The sequence below is a fragment of the Rattus norvegicus genome, chromosome X, assembly GCF_036323735.1.
Source record: "Rattus norvegicus strain BN/NHsdMcwi chromosome X, GRCr8, whole genome shotgun sequence".
In the NCBI taxonomy this organism is placed as follows: Eukaryota; Metazoa; Chordata; class Mammalia; order Rodentia; family Muridae; genus Rattus; species Rattus norvegicus.
Genome location: NC_086039.1, coordinates 29,600,875 through 29,619,679, shown reverse-complemented (window position 1 = coordinate 29,619,679; position 18,805 = coordinate 29,600,875).

Sequence of the window (18,805 nt, the reverse complement as noted above, 5' to 3'; positions counted from 1 at the left end):
AAGCAGCTTACAATGATGAGGTAGATTAAGAGTGGTAGGTTCAATAGCACAAACTAACTCATAGCTGGATTAATTTTTTCAAAACTATGAATTAACATTTTCTGTTTTAAAATAATCTAAAATATGACTTGAATTTTACAAAAAAGTTTCTTTATTTCCTTAATTTTGGAGGATATCATCACAGTATTTTCCACTTCACTTTCCTTTCTCCAAATTCTTCCATATGACTCTCTTCACTCTCCTATAAATCCATGGCATCTTTTTCTATTAAGTATTATGACATGTATACATGTATGTATTCCTAATCATACTCTGCTTAGTCAATGGGATGTTACTCCTTTATATCTTTTAAGAGTTGACAATTTACCCTACTAAAAAATGGGGTTCAGAGCTAAACAAAGAATTCACAGCTGAGGAATGCCGAATGGCTGAGAAACACCTAAAGAAATGTTCAACATCTTTAGTCATAAGGGAAATGCAAATCAAAACAACCCTGAGATTTCACCTCACACCAGTGAGAATGGCTAAGATCAAAGACTCAGGTGACAGCAGATGCTGGCGAGGATGTGGAGAAAGAGGAACACTCCTCCATTGTTGGTGGGATTGCAGACTGGTAAAACCATTCTGGAAATCAGTCTGGAGGTTCCTCAGAAAATTGGACATTGAACTGCCTGAGGATCCAGCTATACCTCTCTTGGGCATATACCCAAAAGATGCCTCAACATATAAAAGAGACACGTGCTCCACTATGTTCATCGCAGCCTTATTTATAATAGCCAGAAAATGGAAAGAACCCAGATGCCCTTCAACAGAGGAATGGATACAGAAAATGTGGTACATCTACACAATGGAATATTACTCAGCTATCAAAAACAACGAGTTTATGAAATTCATAGGCAAATGGTTGGAACTGGAAAATATCATCCTGAGTGAGCTAACCCAATCACAGAAAGACATACATGGTATGCACTCATTGATAAGTGGCTATTAGCCCAAATGCTTGAATTACCCTAGATCCCTAGAACAAAGGAAACTCAAGACGGATGATCAAAATGTGAATGCTTCACTCCTTCTTTAAATGAGGAAAAAGAATACCCTTAGCAGGGAAGGGAGAGGCAAAGATTAAAACAGAGACTGAAGGAACACCCATTGAGAGCCTGCCCCACATGTGGCCCATACATATACAGCCACCCAATTAGACAAGATGGATGAAGCAAAGAAGTGCAGACCGACAGGAGCCGGATGTAGATCGCTCCTGAGAGACACAGCCAGAATACAGCAAATACAGAGGCGAATGCCAGCAGCAAACCACTGAACTGAGAATAGGTCCCCCGTTGAAGGAATCAGAGAAAGAACTGGAAGAGCTTGAAGGGGCTCGAGACCCCAAAAGTACAACAATGTCAAGCAACCAGAGCTTCCAGGGACTAAGCCACTACCTAAAGACTATACATGGACTGACCCTGGACTCTGACCCCATAGGTAGCAATGAATATCCTAGTAAGAGCACCAGTGGAAGGGGAAGCCCTGGGTCCTGCTAAGACTGAACCCCCAGTGAACTAGACTATGGGGGGAGGGCGGCAATGGGGGGAGGGTTGGGAGGGGAACACCCATAAGGAAGGGGAGGGGGGAGGGGGATGTTTGCCCGGAAACCGGGAAAGGGAATAACACTTGAAATGTATATAAGAAATACTCAAGTTAATAAAAAAAAAAAAAAAGAGTTGACAATTTGACACTGGATAACTATTTGGTGTTCCCTTACCAAGGTGTGTGGTTTGCATGAGAATGGACCCCGTAGGTTCATATATTTAAGTGCTTAGTCCTCAATATATGAAACTGTTTGGGAAGGATATAAGATGTAGTCTTAATAGAGAAAGAGGATCACTGGCAGAGTTTTGAAGTTTCAAAAGCATACAATATTCTCAGTTCTGCCTCTTTATCTTTCTGCCTCCTGGTTATCTCTCAAGGTATAAACTCTCAACTACTGGTCCAGTGCCACATGTTTCTGCCTGCTGACCTACCATCATGATGATTAGGGACTCACCCTTTAGACATACAAGCTCCAGTAAAATATTCTATAAATTTTCCTTGTCATGAAGTCTTTTCAGAGCAATAGAAAAGTAACTATGATACTGGGGAAAACTATTTCCCCATCCTCAGCATTCCTGAGTTGTCTATAGTTCTTTGTGTAGGGTTGAAACCTTATGGGCTTTCCACATGTCCACCTTATCATGTCTGTTGTTGTTGTTGTTGTTGTTGTTGTTGTTGTTGTTGTTGCTGCTGTTGCTGTTGTTGTTGCTGTTGCTGTTGCTGTTGTTGTTTTTGTGTGATTGTTTCACACTTAGAACACCATGTTGGTAAGATTTGTCAGTGTGAGTTCTGACATTACTAGGAAACACATTCTAGCGAGCAGTACATGGTCCTTTGGAATTTAGAATCATTCTAACTCCTGTTCTACAATATTACCAAAGCCTTAGGTTTGGCAGTTGTTTTGAAGATGTAACCATTGGGACTGAGACCTCCAGCTCTGTGTTTTAACTGTTTTTGATTTTCTGTAATGGTCTCATCTGTTTCAAGAGAGGGTTGCAATGAGAGGCAAGGTCTACATCTATTTGTGGGTATAAGGAAAGATATTTGAAAATTTGTAGGTATTATTTAGCTTCCTTTGTTGCACAACCTAGTATCAGTTGCCAAAGTACACTGCTATCCATAAACGGGTTTGCCTCACTTAACAATAGTGTTATCATAAACACTATTGCCTCAATTAACAATCAAGACATGATCCTTTACAGATATACCTCTTTTCAGGGAATTCTATGCTGGGCCAGGTTAATAGTTAATGTAGAGTAGGATAATAACCAAACTTTCTCAGCTATAAAATATCAGACAGAGAATGGCTAAGATCAAAACCTCAAGTGAGGATGTGGTAAAAGAAGAACACTCGATTGTTGGTGGGATTGCAAACTGGTACAACCACTCTGGAAATCTATCTGGCGGTTTCCCAGAAAGTTGGAAATAGCTCTACCGGAAGACCCAGCTGTATCACTCCTGGGTATATATGCAAAAGATGCTCCACCATACCACAAGGACAGGTTCCCCACTATGTTCATAATAGCTATATTTGTAATAACCAGAAGTCAGAAACCACCCAGATTTCTCTGATACAGAAAACATGGTTCATTTACACAATAGAATACTATTGAGCTATTAAAAACAAAGACATCATGATTTTTGCAGGCAAATGTATAGAACTAGAGGATATCATCTTGATTGAGGTAACCAAGACCCAAAAGGACTTGCGTGGTATGTACTCACTAATAAGTGGACAGACGTTTAACAAGTTTAACAAGCAGGAAGGCCCAAGTAAGAATGCATCAATCCCACTTAGAAAGGGAAACAAAATAATCATGGAAGGCAGAGGGATGGATGGATGTGGGTGAGATGGGGGATGGAAAAGGGGGAACAGGATTAGGTATGGTGTTGGGGAACAGAAGAGAAGCCCACAGAGGACCAGGAGAATGAATGAAAATATGCAGCTTCTGTGGGTGGGAGGAGGGAAGACTGTCTAGAAATTCCCAGAAACCTGTGAAGTGAGACATTCTCAGGACTCAGTTGGGGTGACTTTAGCTGAAATGTCCAACAGTAAGGAAAGGGGACTCGAAGAGTTAATATCCAGGAGATAGACAGGGCCTCAAATGGAGGCGGTAGGGGGTTACCAACCCATAGTCAAAAATTTTGACCCAGAATTGTTCCTGCCTAAAAGAACTACAGGGACAAAAATGGAGAACAGACTGAAAGAAAGACTGTCCACCTCATGGGGGGCGACCAAGGCCTGAAACTCTTTCTGATTATGTGTTATTATGTGTTTACATATAGGAGTTTAGCATGACTGTCCTCTAAGAGACCCTACCTGTAGCTGACTGAGACGGAGGCCAATACTTAAACCCAACCATTTTACTAAAGTCAGGGACCCCTATGGAGTAACTAGTGGAAGGATTGAAGGAGCTAAAGGGGAGGGCTACCCATAGGAAGATCAACTCATCTGGACGCCTGGGAGATCCCAGAGACTAAGCCACTGACCAGGTAGCATGCACAGGCTGGTCTGAGGCTCCCTGCATATATAGAGCAGAAAACTCTCTGTTTTGGCCTCAGTAGGAGATGATGATGTGCCTGATCTTGAGAGAGTTGAAGCCCCAGGGAAGGGAAGTATCCAAGGTGGGGGGGGGGCGGTTCTGCATCTTCTCAGAGGCAAGGGGAAGAAGGAAATCCAAAGGGGGTAGGCGGCAGGGGTTAAAAGCTGGAATGTAAATAAATAAAATAATTAATTAAAAAATCAGGAAACACTCTATCTCCGATAACTGAATAATTATGAGATACAGAAGCCGAAATTACTTATATGCTTATTGTTGCTTTGTTGAGATAGGCACTGATATAGAAACTAAAGGCTTCAAATTTATTATGTGGTTGAGGATGACTTTCAGAACACCCTGTTTCCATCTGTTTAGTCTTGGCACCATGGATGCATGCCAATATGCCTGGTTTATCTGGTGCTGAACACATGGCTTAGCATAGTCTAGGAAACTTCTGTACCAACTCAGCCACATTTTCAACCCTGTCTTTGGTTTTCAACTGGCCTTTTCTACTACACCCATTTTACCTTGAATATTCCTTTACCCACTCAAACACAATGCTATAAAGACATTATTGGAAAACTAAGATGTTCTTTTTCTATCACTCCCTGCCAACTTTCTCACTGAGTGAGATCAAAGCATCAAACTCATAAATTTCCTTGATGTGTTGGTAGAATATCAATACAGCCAGTTCTAGAGAGAAGACAAAGAGTGTTTAACGACCACAAGGAACAGTTTTACAAGCTTCCCTTCTCTATAAATCCAACATAGTGATTTACTAAGGATTCATTTACTTCAACCTTTGACTGGCAGAAATTGACTAAAGAATATGGAACCTAGCAAAATGCTGCTGTCCTAATTTATCACAGCACATCTAAATGGCAGTAGATGTCATTTGACCTTATCATCATGTTTTTTCAGCAATTCTATGGTTCCAAAAATTAAAAATATCTTTGAGGTATATAATAAGTATATATAAGGGATACATTGCAAAACTGGTCCAGTTGATGAAAATGTGTTAGTTGAGCATGGTGAGACAGACTTCTAACACAAGCATCTTATCCAACACTTCTGGCATAATTTTTAACCAATATTGAGTAAGATTAGAAGTTCATGGCCTAAAGACATTCCTTTGACTTATTAGAAACTGCAAAATGGCCCCAAAAGTGAGAGCACCAATTTCTAAATCAGCATGTATCTGAAAACTTTTTTGTTGCTTTTACTTGAAGCACAGTCTTCTGCATTCCAAACTGACTTTGAACTTCTTGTATCATCAAAGACAACTCTGAGCTTCTCATCCTCCTGTCTCTACCTCTGGAGTGTAAGGATTAATGGATGTGTGCTCCCACACCTGACTACCCACTGAGCTACAGCCTCAGTTCCCAATATCAGAAAGTTCTGATCATATCACATTTCACCAACATATTCTATTCAGCTTTGAATTTTTTGCTAATCTCAATTTTGTCTATTAGTATCTTATTGGAATCTAGGTAAGTGGTTCTCAATCTATGGGTCAAGAACCCTTTGGGCCAGGGTTTCTCAAATTGTGAGTCACAACCCCTTTGGCAAACCTCTGTCTCCAAAACGATTTATAAAACTAGCAAAATTACAGTTATGAAGTATCAATGAAATAATATATAATAAATAAGGTTATAGAATTTAAAATTCTATCATAATTCCTTCTTGATCCATGGATTAAATATTAAAATGCATTTATCATCTACATATGCATGGAATTTAGATGTTTATTGGTGATTTCTAACTTTAGTTCATCATGTTAAAATATATATAACCTAAAAATATTTATTTACACATGTGTGCATATTTAGGAGTGTATACATGCCCATTCATAAATGTGTTTATAGATAGATAGATAGATAGATAGATATACCACACATCTATTACATATATTATATATTATAATTATATTCTACAATAAATAATTTAAAAACAACACAATAATTCAAAATTCATGGGATACTGAAGGGATGGCTGTGAGGAAGTAATTTATGATTCTATGCTGTTACAATTATAATAGGAAAAAACTTACAATGTGAAGACTGGGGCACTCTAGTTATGATCTGATAACAGACAAAAAGATGTGAGGAAGAGCTAATATATGGCAGGAATAGTATTCAAAACTATAAGAGAAGGAAAGTTAACACAACAAGTTATATTTTTTGGTAAGGCTATAGTTTACACACACATTTATCCACACATAATACACTTTTTAATGAGTCGATTTTTTTAGGAAACATTTGCCTTCTATGAGCCCCAAATGTCTATGTCAATACATATTCTTGATGTACTTTTGTGTTGGTAAGGGTAGCTTAGAGTCTCGTGCCTGCAAGACAAGCAATCTTCCATTGAGCTATAGCCTCCAGCCCTTTTTGTCTCCTTTCACCCTTAAAAGAGTAGTTTAAAAAAATATCCCAGACTTATAAGACATCAAAAATCAGGAAGGAAGAGAACTTGATTTACAGTCAAATGTTTGCCAATCTTCCATTTGAAACTTTTTCTAATATACGGGAAATAGTGTCTATATTTTCTATTATTAATAAACGGAGAAAAAGTAATACTTCTTAATTTTCAATATTTCTGCTTCAATAGCAATTTTCTTAGCAAACGCACAAGGAAAAAGTAAATTAGAGAGTTAATATTACATGGAATCACAATTCTCTATGTATACTCTATTAAGTCAGTACTAATCTGGAAGGATAGAATTTAATAATAGGATTTGGACAGTTAGGACAAAAGTGATTAAGTGACTTGATCAGAGTCTAATATTCAGAGAGTGGCATACAAAGCCCTAGTTGTCCATCAAAATCCAACTCTGAGCTTAAGAAGTCACACTGTTGATAAAGCAGTTGCCACAGAAGCATGCGATCTGAGATTAGATGACCAGAACCAACAAAAAAGCCAGGTATTATATCATGCATTTGCAATCACATCAGTCTGTGGCATGATATAAGGTGGAGACAGGAGAATCCCGTAAAGTTCCTCAGCCAGCTGACCTGGTATACAGTGAAAGGACCCTGTCTCAAACAAGGTGAAGAGTTGATGACTGACAACTGAGCTTAGCTTCTGATCTTCAGATGGGTGCCAATTTATATACATGCCTACATTCATATACATGAACACACATATACACTACATATATGTTCAACATACATTCTCCCACATGGTTTTAAAATGCAGATCAAATTGGCCACTTCATCCAAGACCCCTATGAACTGTCCTCATAAGTGTATGTGATACCTGAACTCCTTTTGTCTTTGACATGTATGCCATGGTATGGTACAAACTAGATTTCTCTCTGACTTGAAAGTTCTACATGTGCTTTTCTACTTCTCATACCTGGAACGATTCAGATCATTTACCTGTCAAGTTTTGAAATTCATATATTTTCAAGATAAAATCATAACCAACTATTCCAGAATGAGCTGGCTTCTTATCACATAATCCAAGGCAAATAACAGTTTATATAATGGAGACTGGCCTTGAACTTTCTATATAGCTGGGAGTGAACTTGCACTCTTGATTCTCTTGCCTACCTTTTCCAAGGGCTGAGATTCAAGATATAAGCTACCACTCTGACCACACCTAAAGTAATTCCCATTTATGTGGTTAGGTGTTTTGTCTATATGTATGTATGTGTGCTATGTGCAAGCCTGGTGTCCACAGAAGCCAAAAGAGGGAATTGGATTCCCCGAACTAGAGTCACAGATATTGGTGAGCATGTGTAGGGTACTGGGGATCAAACCTGTGTTCTTTGGGAAAGCAAATTGTGTCCTTAACCAGTGAGCTAAGTCTCTATCCTCCCACTAAATTAATTTAAAAAGAAAGCTTTAAGAGCTAGGCTGGAGTGTGCTTCTGTGATAGAGAACTTACTTGCCATGGATGAGGCTCTGGGTTTGATCCCTACTACTATCACAAAAAAGAAAAAAATATATCCCAAGGGTGTATTTCCCTTTAAGCCCAAACAAGGTTTGATCATTCAGAAAATTAGTTAAAAAACTAATTCAAATAGCTAAATTACACAGAAGGGAAAGCGGCAATTCATTTTCCCTGTCAGCTCTACAGAAAAAGCTTTTCTCATGAAGAACAAACTATATTCAATTATCATAAAATGATATCTTCTCTTTTAAAAAACTGTCTAACAGAATAAAGGGGAGAAAAGCGTTTATTTTATTTCTCAGGAACAGCAGTAATTTTTCAAAAAGCTACAGAATATCACAGAGGGGAAATTTTTTGTTAATATGAGTGTGGTAGTAATGTTGCTCCATTACTAGCCATTAGTGGCATGTGCTAGATGGGATGGGACATTTTCATGCTAAATGTTGAGAAGAATGGTTGTGTTAGGGAAAATATGACCTTTAAATGAAATGGATATGGATTTGTAAAGATGAATGTTAAGTTTGTGCTTCATTCTTTTTATTGGTATCCAGATGAAAGAAAACAACTTTACAGACTGAAGAAGTTCAAGCCACTCAGAGTCTAGTGTTTGAGGACATCGAGATTAGAATATAACTGTGGTGTCTTCAGGGTCTGAACTTTTAAAAGTATAAGTAGATTCTGATTGTGCACTATCATAAAATATTTCAGGAATGATGTTTGTCCCTTGTGTGTGCCTGTGTGTGCCTGTACGTGTGCGTGTGTGTGTGCATTTGTGTGTGTGTGTCTTTGTGTGTGTGTATATCCAAACAGGCATGTGTTTTGTTTTATCTGTGTATGTAGGTGCAGGTGCGTGAAAGCCAGAGGAGGGTATCAGAAGATATTCTGTTTTGTCCTTATTTGTCTTATTCTTGTGAAACAATGTCTCTCACTGAACCCACAGCTAGGCTGAGAGCTAGCAAGCCTGAAGGACCTCAGAACTCTGCCCTCACAGCACTGGAGCTACTGGTGAACATTGTTATGATTGGTGAACTCAAAGTCTTCATGCCTATCTGTGCAGCTATCTCTCCAGTCCTGCATGTTCGTCTTAAAGAAAACCCCCACAGCTGATAACCAAACAATCCTTAACTGTTGCAGGAGCTTCTTTGCTTTTCCTTAAGCTTGACTTTACATTCCAGTTTAAAGCTTTATTAATTTAATTATGTTTTTATGTGTTTTGCAGGGTTTCCTCATTAGTTCATTCAATGTGTGTATTTCCTGCAAAACACACACACACACACACACACACACACACACACACACACACACACACACACACACAAACACCACCACCACCACCACCACCACCAGAGTATGTATGCTTGTGTGTGACAGAGTGAAAATTTTGACAAACCCCTCTCAAACATGTAAAAGTAACTTTTATTTTCCTGAAGTAATTTTCATCTTGCAGGCATACTGCCTCTGTCTCCTAACCTAGGCCCAGTCCTGGAGGCTTCTAGACTACATACAAGCTAATCTAGGCCTAGAATATTTTCAGCTTCTGAGACTTGCTACTGAATTAGCTCATCCCTTCCTAGTTCTTTGTGAGCTCTGCCTGGCTCTTGCAACTCAGCTCTTCTGGCTCAAACTTCTCTCTCAGATGACTTACTCAATCTGGCTTTTCTCTTCACCTCTGGATTCCTCTACCCGGCCTCAAACTAACTATAGCAATCTTTTCTAATCTTTCAGGTCATTCTCCTTCTCTGACTCATCCTGTTTTCACCTGTGCATAGCTTGTTCTCTCTTTAGTCTGTTTCTGTAAACTCTCTTGGTAAAACTACCTCCTTCTCCCTCTCTGTGCCGCTCTACTCACCCTCTCAACTCTACTGTACTGTCTCCATGAACTTGACTATGTTCCCATGAAGTACTCTCTTCTTCCTGTACTGTCTTTGTATAACTGCACAGTAAAACTGCCTCCTCTCCTCTGCACTGCTCTCCCTTAAGTAGCTTCTCTTTTCTCTTTCTTCTTGTGAGAGTTGGGCGTATCCTACTCCTTCAAATCTTCCTCTAACTCATCACTTTTTTTGCCACTCAGTTGAACATCATGGCTGCTTCCTTCTACAAACTAAGTTTACCTTTATTGTTTGAGATTAAAAGTGAGTACTAAGGGCTGAGCCATATCCTAACTAGAAATAGATTTAAATACCCTATAACACAAACATAAATCAAGCACTTATAAGTTTGAAGAAAATGATCATGAACAACCACAAGAGAGCTCCAGAAAGAGAATAATGTGAGCAAATAGACTAGAAGTTTAAAAGCTACATGAACTAAAAGCAAAACCCATACTTCTCCGGTTTCTACTTACCTGGAACTGCCTTCACTGCCAGCGCTAACTTCAATGAATGGTGACATTTCTGGATATGTCTATGACGGCATTTCCAGAGACGTTTAACTAAAAATGAAGGTAGGAAGCACTATGCCATGGACTGGGGTCCTGAACTGAATAATAAAGAGGAAAGAAGGGAGGCAGCTCAGCACCGGGACACTGTTCTCAGCTTCCTGACTAACATTGTAACCAGCTGAATCAAACTCCTGTTCTCCTTCCCGCCGTGGTGAACTCTATCCCTTATTAAACCTTGAGCCAAAATAAAACCCTCCTTCCTTAATTTTCTTTCCTTAGGTATTTTGTCACAGTAACAAGAAAAAATAATTATTGCACTGCCCAAGAGGGTGGACTTCATTTGAAGTGCAGCTAGAAAAGCCACACCCAGAAGTAGTCAAGAGAAGTGACAAATTCAGAAAGGAGCATACTAGGGAACCATAGCTTTGCTATCTTGAACTTCCAGGGCCAATGGGAAGCCATGCAGAATTTTAAAAAGGAAGTGAGATGACCTGAATCCAGAGATCACTAATTATAGACGTAATGTGCTGGTTTGAATAGGACTGGTGCCCATAGACTCATATGTTTGAATGATTGGTCCATAGTTAGTGGCACTATTAGGAGGTGGAGCCTTTTTGGAGTAGCTGTGACCTTGTCATGACATATTGTAAGTATGTGATCTGCTTTTTGATTTGATTTGATTTGTCCCTCAACTGAAGAATGGATATCAAAAACTTGGTACATTTATAATAGTGGAATACGATTCGGCTATTTAAAATGAAGACATCATGAAATGTGCAGCTAAATGAATGGAACTAGAAGAGATCATCCTGAGTGAGGTAACCAGATAGCCACACATGATGTGTACTCATAAGTGGATATTAGCCATACTGTATAGAATAACCATGTTATAATCCACAGACCTAAAGAAACTAAATACTGAGGAGGACTCAAGTGAAGATGTGTGAATATCACACAGGAGTGGAAATAAAACAGAAATTAGAAGCGGAGGGAGGGAGGGAGGAAATAGGGTTGAAGATGGGGTGAGGAGGGAAGAGTGATGTGATCAGGTGTGGGGAGAGGAGCTGTGGAAAAGGCCTGGGAGATAGAATGGAAATAGGTGGGGGGCACGTTTTGGACTAGCTGGAGACCTGGGATGGGAGAGGCTCCTGGGAGTCTAGAAGGGTGGCCCTAGTTGAGACTCCTAGTAGTTGAAGATATGAAGACTGGAATGACCATGTCCTGAGGCCAGGTTGCACTTCCAGTAGAGGGATGGGGGTATCAACCCACCTACAAAACCTTGGACCAAAAATCTGTCCGGCCTACAAAATGCCAAGGGGTAAAGATGGAGCAGAGACTGAGGGAAGGGCCAGCCAACGACGAGCTAATTTGAGCCCCATCTTGTGGGAGAGACCCAACTCTTGACACTATTAATGATACCCTGCTATCCTTGCAGACAGGAGCATAACTGTCTCCTGAGAGACCTCATCCAGCAGCTGATGGAAACACATGCAGACACCCAAAGCCAAACATCAGGAAGAGCTTGGGGAGTCTTGTGGAAGAGTAGGGGATAGGATTTAGGGAGCAGAGGGTGTCAAGGACACCAGAAGAAGACATATAGAGTCAACTAACCTGGGACCATGGGGGCTCACAGAGTCTGAACCACCAACAAAAGAGCATGCAGGGGATGGAACTAGGCCTCCTACACATGTGTAACTGATGCACACAGCTTGGAGTCCATGTGGGTCTCCTCAAAACTGAAGTGAATTCTCTGACTCTCTTGCCTGTCATTGGATTTCCTTCTAGCTGGACTGCCTTCCTGGGCTTCGTTGGAAGAGGATGTGCCTAGTCCTGCTACAAGTTAATGTCCCAGGGCAAGTGATAATCAGGGGGACAGGGCATCTTCTTCTCTAAGGAAAGGTATCATTGACTTGATTGCAGAAGCTCCGTTGACCTGGAGTAAATCTGACTTTGGTTTGGTTTGATTTGGTATTTTGAGTCACTGTCATAGTAAACCCAGGTTGGTGTCTAGCATGTTATGTGTTGAGGATGATTTTGAAGTCCTGTACTTCCGGCTACCACCTTATCAGTGCTGGGCTAATGTTTGATATGTCTTAAGACAATAATTTAGTGTTGGAGCAGGTATAGCACGGACATGCCACAGTATTCTTCAGTGTACATTACACCAGAAGGTCATGTGTTCTGTAACTAGAAGAAAACAGAGCTTTTTTTTTTTTCAAATATATGAGCATTAGTCAAGCTCAAATCTTCCTCAGGAGAGTAATAACTGATGATATACAAAAACAGAATCCTGTAAATTAATGTGATTCTCCACAGTATTTTGTAGAGGTAATAGCGTAATTACTCTGAAGGGCTAATGGACGTAGGGGATTGTGAGGGTGGGATGGGGAAGAGGGGGCTGCAATCAGAATGTAAAGTGAATAAATAAATAAATAAATAAATAAATAAATAAATAAATAAATGAAAATAATGTAGAACTCTTGCTTCCTCCAGCCCCATGTCTGCTTGGCACATTGTCATGCTTCCTGCCTTGATGATAATAGACTACTCTCTGAAACGGTAAGCCAGTCCCAATTAAGTATTTGACTCCATAAACATTGCTATGGTCATGATGTCTTTTCACAGCAGTACAGCCCCTCACTGAGACAGCCAGCAAGTCTGAGGGACCTTTGACTCTCTCCCTTCCAATGCTAGAGTCACCAGATGCTTTTCTACATATACAGATGATTTAAACTCAGGTCTTCACACTTACATGACAGGCATTTTATTCACACGGCCAACTTCCATGCCTTGCTCTGTGTCTTGGTGCAGTGATGTTTGTACAGTTGTATACGGTCACTGAATAGCACTGGAACTAAATAAATAAGTGAACAAGTAACTACAAGTGGGAAAAGAAACCTAGAATTTTAATGCTTATGAAAAAACACTGGTAGAGAAGGAGATCTGTGTGTGTGTGTCTGTGTGTGTGTGTGTATCTGTGTGTGTGTGTGTGTATGTGTGGATGTGTGTGTGTTTGTGTGTGTGTGTGTGTGTGTGTGTTTGTGTCTCTGTCTGTGTCTGTGTGTGTGTCTGAGCCATGGAACACTGGAAAACTACCTGGAAATTTCATGAGTGAGTGTTTTGCCTATGTGAGGTGAAGGCACATATATTTTTAGTACAGTTTCAGTGGTCACACGAGGGCCATAATCCATAGCTGCTCACTAAATATTTATATTACACAATGGACAGAAAAATGGACTCTAACAAATGTACTTAGTCAAGCTCAGATCTTCTTCAAGGGAGTAATAACTGGTGCTGTATGAAAACAGAGAATTCTCTAAGTTGATGTGACTCTCCACATGACTCTGTCAATGGTGACCAGATGACTGTCAGAGACTCTTACACATAATGGTCCTGCTAAGCCAATAAATAAGTGAACATCCTTTAAAATGATCATATATAAAGGAGACAAGGCCTCTTAATGATGAAAACAGCTAGATCAAAACCAAGGAACTACACAAATGTTAAATATTTTTCATAAGTAGAGAGTAGAACTCTGAGGTTAGACAGTGCCTGTGCTGAACCAAGGTTTGTAATAAATTTCTTTCATTTTACACAATAAATATATTATTTTGTGGCACTTTAAAATAATGAAGCAAAATTCAAAATGTTCCTGCAAATTTTTCTTTACTCAGACCTAGATTGTTAACAAAATAACATTTGAATCAGTTCATATTATCTTTTTTAAAAAGCAAAAATGCTCTCAAATTTAAGCACAGATGTTGATTTTTTTTCTTCTTTCAACTTTTCATTTTGGAAATTTTCCTATTAATATTCATTAGGGGAAGTGGGGTGAGAGTAGTGTAGAGAGGGGATCTGTGGTTAGGATACACCGTATGAGAAAAGAATATTTAAAAATACCTGTTACGACCATTTTCTTTCTCTGATTCAGATGCAATACACAGCATTTACTTCTCTGCTCTCTTCAAATTATGTTCATTTGCCACAGGTCCTCTCCCTCTCTATGTCTTTTGTGACTGGCTTATAAAGGATGTCATTAAGTTGGCTGCTGTAGGTCCTTTGACATGGATTTGATCTGATTTTGTTTTGTTTTGTGCTTTGAGACAGGGTCCCATAAAATCCAGGTTGGCCTCTAAGGTACTATGTATTGAGGATGGCCTCTGTATTGAGGATGAATCTTCGTGTCACCACACTATAGCTGCTAGGTTAATATGTGATGTTTCTTAAGATCATGATCTCAGGTTGAGGCAGGGATACTACGGATATGTCAAAACATTCTTCAAGGTACATAACTCCAGAAGTCCATGTATTCAGGTACTAGAGGATATAAACTGGATCTTTTTTTTTCTGTATGGGTGTTTTGCACATATATGTATGTATGTATGTGTGTGTGAGTGTGTGTATGTTGTGTATGTATGTATATATATACATATATATATGTATATATATATATATATATATATATATATATGTATACACATGTGAGTGACTAGTACTGGTAAAGGCCAGAAGTATATATAGGATTCCCCTGAAATTAAAATTCAGATAGTTGTGAGTTGTCATGTAGGTGTTGGGTATTAAACCTGGGTCTTCTGGAAGAGCAACAATTGTTCTGAAGTAGTGAGCTACTTCTTAAGCCAATTTTCAGATTTTTTTATGGTAAAAGGACTTTTATTTATTTATTTAGAGATGGAATCTCATATATCCCAGGCTGGCCACAAACTTATTATATAGCTAAGGGGTGATGCCCAATACTGCTTCTTTGTCTTGAGTTCTAGGATTACTTGCATGCACTACCACGCCCAATTTGTGTTGTACACAACATCCAAATCAAACATTCCTGAAATGCTTAAAAATTGAGCCAAATCCTCAGCCACTGTAGGAGAATTCTCACTTCACTTTCTGCAATTAATAAATGACCCATAAAATAGTTTGATAGCTCTTAATTTTGTTCTGCTATACACACCTAATACTTGAACATTATCACATTATGAAATAGGGAATCTTTGAAAATGAACATATTCAATCATTAATACTTCATTAGAAATAGTATAAGGATAGAGAGATACACGTAATTACTATGCAGGCTTTCATAGAGTATAACGTCTTGAGAGTGTTGTTTTTTTCTTTTTTTAAGGCAGACTCTTGCTCTCCCTAGCTTCCATGGAACTGACTTCTGAGACCAGACTGGCTTTAAACTCACAGAGCTCTGTGTGCCTCAGCCTTTTGAGTGCTGGATTATATGTGGATGTCACCACACCCAGTCCTAATGCCAATCATTTTAAGACTTAGCTCTAAGTGGAAGTCAATAGAGTGACTCTTCAGAAATTGACCATTTTTTTTTCTGTGCCAACATGAGGCTCTGTGCCCAGGAGTGTTGTTGAACCATTTCTTGTGTTTAAAATTCAAGAGCAGTACTTTTCACTCTAGACGAAACAGAATGCTTTTCCAACAAATGCCCCATCTCACCAAATATCAAGAAACCCAAGAGGCCAGACTAGATCAATAAATAAATGTCTAGCTTCTGGCCTGAGCTCCGATGATTTAGATCCATTTATAAAGCGTTAACCTTGAAATACAGCCTGAGATCAAGTTGAACACACTTTATTATGGCACAAAGTGGAAGTGCACAGGAAACTTCATTTGCTCAGGGTTAGCATGTTATGACAGAAAGGATCCCTTGTGTTTCAGACAACCAGTGATTTTAGCTTAACTTTATCACTTAAACTGGCCTTTCTGAAAATCCCTTTATTCATTTTTAAGTCAAGGCTCAGAGAACAAACTCTGTGGGGTTGTAGGAGCAACAAATCATATTATACACGAAAGAGCTCTGGAAACCATAAAACACTTACAAATGTCATCCAAACGTGGGCAACAACCTTTCCAAACACAATTGTGCTGGTATTTCATACATGAAGGACCATTCGGCTTGGATCTGACTGCAAATAAAATCCTTTTGTTAAAGAAGCATCAACAGTTTGGGTGTCTGAAAATGGAACACAGTTTTAATGAAGCCAAGGACCAGATACATTGTTTCTTCACATGCTGGCGTCACAGAGCAAAGGATTATTTGAAGAGTGTAGCTGCCAACTTGCATGTGACATCACTGCATCCTTCTCCAGTGGGTTTAGAGCTGCTTCCACACAGGGCTGTGGGAAAAGCTCAAATGTTTGGTGCTCTGATTAGTTCCATGTAAATATACACACTATCTATTGTTCAGGCAAAGAAACCAATCCATTTACCTAAGTGCTATACCCATCAAATAAGGCCCTGGTGCCCCTTAATGAGTTTACTGAGTCAAATTAATGAATGACGAAATGACATGGTGGGTGCGGGTGGCTGAGCGTGCTTTCCCAGTGCAAGAATCAAATGGACTGGAGACAAATAGTCTGCCTGCATTGTTATGGTTATGTGACTCTCAAGAGTTGAAATAAGTTATGGGAAAGCCAGAAATTTCCCCTGAAAGCTTCTTGTAAAACAAGACTTATGCTCCCGATGAAAATCTTTTCAGTTACATTGTCTCCCAGCTCAAGGGAAGCTGCAGGAAGCAAGAGCAAGATGGATTAGGGCTTAGAAGGATGGATCAGCAGGAAGAATTCTGCCCAACTCAGCGGGCCAGGTGATTCTGGCAAAGTATCAGCAAGTGGAGGCAGGGAAGAGGTAACCCAGCAACCATCTGCATGTTCTTCTGGCTTCTATCCAGCTGCTTCTCCATCCTGACAACCACGAGTCTAAAGCAATGACTGCATTCCTTTGCATCAGAGCTGTCACCGAACTCAGACCAATTCTTCCCCCTTGTGCAGCACAATCTTCTTAAAGGTTTTTGGCCATGGTTGCTCAGGATGGTGAAATTATGGCTCATTTCTCTTCTCTCCCACATACTCTCATAAGTCCTCTTGGGTGAAGTCTGCAGTCTCCTCATCTTATACAGTAAGGCTGGATGATGGATTCTCTTCTCCTCACAAAGTTCCTTGTGCAGGTTTTCATCCTAAGGCCTTGGTTGAAAATATTATTACCACTTTCAGCTGATTTAATCTCAGCACTATGGCAGGGTCAACCCCAGGTTCGCAGAGGTGCTAGGAGAGCATCTTCCCAGTTAGTAACATCCTTAACTCCATTTCATTTACATTGCTTCCCAAATGGATCACATTGTTTCACATAGCCAGCTTTATTTAATGGATCTTGGGATTCTTTTGATAAATTACCCTCCTTTCAAAAATATTTATTTTTATGTATAAAAGTGTTTTGCCTACATGAACTTATATGTATATATACATATATATATATGTATATATATATACACATACATACATTGTGTGTGTCTGTGTGCTTGGTGCTTATAGAAGCCACAAGGTGTAATCAGATCCCCTTGAACTGGTGTCACAAACTGTTATTAGCTACCACATGGACACTGGAAACTGAACTTGTGTCCTCCACAAGAACAGCAAGTGCTTGTAACCACAAAGTCATCTCTGCATCCCCAAATTGCCCTCTTTGTTACTTTAATAATACTTCTTTTCTGATCTCACAGAACAGGATTTCAAACTTGTCTTAATTTCCTCAAAATTCTTACATTAACGCCACATTTCTAGGTAACCTTGCCTTCAGCTTCCTAGAGGGAAATTCTTCTGCACATGTCTACTTGCCACTAAGAAAGTCATAGACTCCCTAACAACATCATGCCTTCAGTGACACCACATGATCTTGCTTCTAAAACTAGTCTCTTTCATTTGGGCTTTAGAAATGGCTTCCTCCTCTTCATCCTGCATTTTCAAACATTTGATTGGTACAAACATTTGTCATTTTAGCACATTGTATTTCTCAATATCTATTGAAAAGTTTCAGGGGGTTATGACAGCACAGATCTGATATACTAGCATTTAGGGGGTACCATAACAAGGAATATGGGTTTGAAGCTAGCCTGAACTAAATTCTCAAACACTAGTTCCAAAAAACCGTCAAACAAAAAAAAATTCTCTTGTTCTGGGAACCTTGAACCAATCAATGTATTTCATTATTAAAATCATATGCAACCAGGCATGGTGGTACACACCATCAATCCCAACACAGGAAGCAGAGGTAGGTGGATCTTGGCATGCACCAGTTGAATAAGGATCTCCAACAGGTTCTACTCTTTATAGTTCCATCACCAACTGTTGTCACTCTGAGAATCAATCCTTCACCATATGAACCCCTGAAGAAAAAAATTACATGCAAGCCTCTAATACATGAGATCTCTCTAGTTTTTGTTTCTATTGTTCTCTTATTTAATGTGAAATGAGTCATTGGAATTATTATCTCTGTTAGCATGAATGAAAATCTTAATATTAAGTCATTGAATAGATATATAGATATATAGATATATAGATATATAGAGATATAGATATAGATATAGATATAG